This window comes from Penaeus vannamei, chromosome 34 (genome assembly GCF_042767895.1).
Source record: "Penaeus vannamei isolate JL-2024 chromosome 34, ASM4276789v1, whole genome shotgun sequence".
Taxonomy (NCBI): Eukaryota; Metazoa; Arthropoda; class Malacostraca; order Decapoda; family Penaeidae; genus Penaeus; species Penaeus vannamei.
In genome coordinates this window covers 15,645,062-15,650,061 of record NC_091582.1, presented here as the reverse complement: position 1 = coordinate 15,650,061, position 5,000 = coordinate 15,645,062, and positions in this window count along the sequence as shown.

Below are 5,000 nucleotides of genomic sequence, written 5' to 3'. Positions count from 1 at the left end.
GTAAGCTGATGATCAGACAGACAGGTATCCAATTTACGGACGTGTCGAAAAGCTGCCTATAGTTGACTCACCTTTCAGTGTCCCTTCAGCAGCATAATCATCACTCGAGTTCTGTGTTCTCTCCCTTCGTACAGAATTCTGGAGAAAACGCATTTCTCGCCTCATTTAAGAGAACAAAGTGGCTGGCAATGAAGAAAACGGATGGGATTTTCGTGAATGCTGTTACAGGTGAGCAGATGTCCCGCGTGCATTTGCGAAAATAAAGCTCTAAGTTCTTATCTTAAAAAGAAATTACAATACCCCATTCCTTTGAACTCACTTGCAACAGTTAAAAAAAATGTTTAGAAACATTTGATTCTCCTTGACTTTTAAAAACATCACAGATTTGAGGAAGTTTGTAACAATTCTGCAATGTCGAATGAAATATTTACTCTTAAAGATCCCATGAGCAATGTACAACAAAACGCATTCACACGCAGAGTGAGAAGCAGGTAGATATAATAATCATGATATCGAGAGCCTCACGTGCTATTAGGAACCGGCGTCTCAGTCCATTTACGAATGCTTATTGTGAAGAAACTTTTTCGTTTTCTTTTTTGAATTGTCGAAACCGCGACTCCAACTCTCCGCAATTCACAGGCGATCCGGTCGTTTACACCAACTGGAAAGACGGCGAACCTTCCAGTGATAACCTGACCTGCGTCTACATGGACTTGCAAGGCTTCTGGGTTGGCGCAGACTGCTCAGATGATTTTTCTTTCACCTGCAGTAAGGAAATATCGACCTGCTGGGGAGGTTTTATGGACATGAGGTGCTTCGCTTTTGCCTGAGGAGCCATTCTCTTGTGTGTTTCTCTCTTCTGTCTTTCCTCTCTCTCTCCTCATGGCGCCATTTCCATTTCCTCTCAGCCATCCCTATTGCTACTTCTTACCTGTTATGCTGGTGCATCTGCGTCCACTCTACCTCCCGCGAGATCTTCAGCTCCTCCTCCATGCTTTCTGTGCATCTTCTACCGCCTGCGGCCTCATCCTCTGTCCAGGAAAGAACAGCATCTTCTCCCTCCGCAGCCTCAGAGCTCGGTCGGAGTTTTGCTTTAGTGGGCGTGTCATCCCTCACTACACGAACAGCCCGTCCTTCGGCGCACCAGGCCGAACCAGCTCTGCCACGCCCGCAAGGTACTGGTTCGCCCCATCGTCAGAGACCTTCCTTGGCCGTCTAGGGCGCCGATTCTTCCCTGCGAAGCGGACTTTCGACAGGACTGGTACTTGTCTCTCTCTCTCTCTCTCTCTCTCTCTCTCTCTCTCTCTCTCTCTCTCTCTCTCTCTCTCTCTCTCTCTCTCTCTCTCTCTCTCTCTCTCTCTCTCTCTCTCTCTCTCTCTCTCTCTCTCTCTCTCTCTCTCTCCCTCCCTCCCTCCCTCTCTCTCTCTCTCTCTCTCTCTCTCTCTCTCTCTCTCTCTCTCTCTCTCTCTCTCTCTCTCTCTCTCTCTCTCTCTCTCTCTCTCTCTCTCTCTCTCTCTCCCTCCCTCCCTCCCTCTCTCTCTCTCTCGCTCTCAGTACCCTTCATCAAATTTCTAGCCTATCAGAGCAGGGTATACTAGTGTAACTACACTGGATACTTTCTCATATAGGAATATCAACCTGTGACAAGGTAGATCAGTTAGCAAATCTAGCACTTTCCCACGCTGTCATTAAAAAAAAAAAAGTTATCAGTTGCCATCGAAATTATGAAGGCCAGGTATAGACCGAAAAACTGAAGAAAAGTGGACGTAGTATTATGAAAGTATTGTGGGGACATATGACAAACCATATAAAATCTGTAATGGAATGTCTCGAAGACAGCAGGCTACGCTAACCAGGCTACGCACTATACATTATCTACAGGATGCAGTTTTGGAAGCAAAGCCAGTTACGCATCACCATTGCAAACTGTGCAAGGCGCCCGAGTTACATAATCTTACACATTACTTGCCTGATTCCTCAAAAACCGCGCCCTATCGATCAAATAGCACTGTCCAGAAAACAGCACTTATTGATTGTATCAATTTTATCGTTGACTATGGCCTTGTCTTCGATATGACCAACCAGATGATATGTGAATGATATAAGTATAATGACATGGCATGTACACTTATCTAAATAAATTGGATCAGATCAAATAAATTTCTTCTCTCTCAACTCATCAGACTTCATGTATGTGTGTGATTACACACACACACACACACACACACACACACACACACACACACACACATATATATATATATATATATATATATATATATATATATATATATATATATATTTATAGATATATGTATATTTATATGTGCATATATATATATTAATATATATATATACACACACACACACACACACACATATATATATATATATATATATATATATATATATATATATATTTATATATATATATATATATATATATATATATATATATATATATATATATATATATATATATATATATATATATATATATATATACACATACACACACACACACATATATATATTCATGATATACATACATACATACATATATATGTATATATATGTATATATATATATATATATATATATATATATGTATATACATATATATATATATATATATATATATATATATATATATATATATATGTATGTATGTATATGTATATTATGAATATACATTTAATCTGAGATTGCATTCAATTGTGACTGCTCGTAGAGTGCATAAAAAAATTGACAAAGTAGTGCGTTGCGTGAGATCTTTCAGTTTTATGAATTTAATAATTTCACTGTGAAATTTTACTTCATTTCTTATGCTCTTACAGGGTGCAAATTTACACATTCGCACACACACGATCACACAAACAATCTACGTTCGCGACGAAATATTTTCTTGAAAGGAACAAAAGGTAAATGAGGAGGCAAACTTTGTTACACGAACTGTCACTCTTCATCTTTGTTTGTTATTATTACTTCGTCATAAATCATCTTCATATTCATTATTCTATTTATTATATCTATTATGAATATTATCATACATTTGATTAGCATTTTATTATATTTCGTTATCAGCATGGTCGTTATCATTACTATTATTATTATTATTATCGATATTGTCATCCTCATCATCATCATTTTTATTGTTCTTGTTGTTTTTGTTATTATTGTTATATTATTATTATTATTATCATTATTATCATTATTAGAATTATAATTACCATCATTATCATTACCATTACGTTCATTATCATCCTCATTAGCATCGCCATCACTGCCCTCACGCGGCTGGGACCTTCGTGCACTTCCTCCACCTTGCAACCTGACTGCAACTCGGGTCTTGCAGAGCAGGACCCGACCGGGAGGGCTGGCGGTCGACGTGGCAGCGAGGAGTGCCACCCCGGCGCCTCCCTCTCGCCACGCCTCTCAAGCCTTTACTTTGTCTCTAATTGTAATTACTTGTCTACTTAATCTCCGTAATTAATGTTTTTTATTATTTAAATTTCATTATTATTATTATTATTATTATTATTATTATTATTATTATTATCATTATTATTGTTATTATTATTATTATTAGATCATTCATAATCTGTTTATCGATTTTCGCATGTAGCCATTATTCTTGTCTGAATGGCCCTACTTCTTTGGGAATGTTAAAAAAAGGAAAGAAAGAATAAACTGAAATAAAAGAAAAAAATCAAAGGACCGAATTCCTTGGCTAATATTCTCAAGATTTACAAGATGACCATCAATATCAATCTTATCATTATCACTGTTATTATTGGTCTTATTACTATCACTATTATCACTGTTCCTATTATCATTATTATCATCACATCATTATTGTTGTTATTATCATCATTGCTGCTATCACCATCGCCATCATTAATATCATTTCCATTATATACTCTGTCGGAACGAGGAGAAGGAAAATCTCGGAGAATTCCTGAGACTGCAGGCACAGAAAGAGCAACTTTGTTTCCAGATTAGGAAAACATTCCCACCCAATGCAGTCTTTCAATGGACTAAGAGAAGCTTTTAAAAACCACTCTGTCTGCTTTCAAATTCAAAGTACAAACTTTCCGATGCTTTAGACAACGGAGAACTGCAAAGCCACGTGGAACTTTGTTAAAGTTCTCGCTGGCAACATCCTGAAACAGCTACCTCATCCCCAGTCACTCACGAGGATGAACTGTAAGAGAAAACCCGAAAAAAATAAATTGCTGTTACGTATACTTTTTGTTTGTCACCTTCAGTTTGCCTATACACTTTAAAGGTTATTCTGAAGGCAGTTCTATACCCTGTTTGTACTGACATATATATCTTCATTTTATAATGTCACCTGTTTATTGTTTCCACTATTACCGCAAATTATACGAATACGATGGTAGAGCCATGATTTTGGCTTTGATTTTTAATTATTCAATCAAGGATTTCCTGTATATCATGTACGATTTAATAGAAAATCTAAAAGGAAATAATGAATTTGCATCTATACCTGAAGTATAGATGTTGTAATGCCTGATAAATGAGTCACAGACATCTTAATCCGAATTCAGGCCTTTATGATAACATTCACATATGTGGTAATGGTGGTAACTATGCCAAATGTTTCTTCTTTTTCTTCGTTTATTTTTTTATTATTTTTTTTTAAATTTTCGGTAAACATTTCGTTATCAATATTAGTCTGAAAACCATTGTGGATAATTACGTTATTATTACACCAGCTCCTTCATGTAAAACAGCAAAGTTACTGATGATCCTACTAATCTGTCCTGCGTCTTTGGTCTAAAGTGGATTTGGTTCGTGTAACAAGTTCAACGCGGTATGAACTTTATTGACCGTACAGAAGACGCCTATAGTTCTCCTTGAGGACCAGTTGCAGCCTCGACCTCGGAGAGAAGGCGATATGGCTTCTCATTTTAATTTTCTATGAGGCACGCACTTCAGTTCCATGCCTTTCATGAGTTGATAATCATCAGGGAATT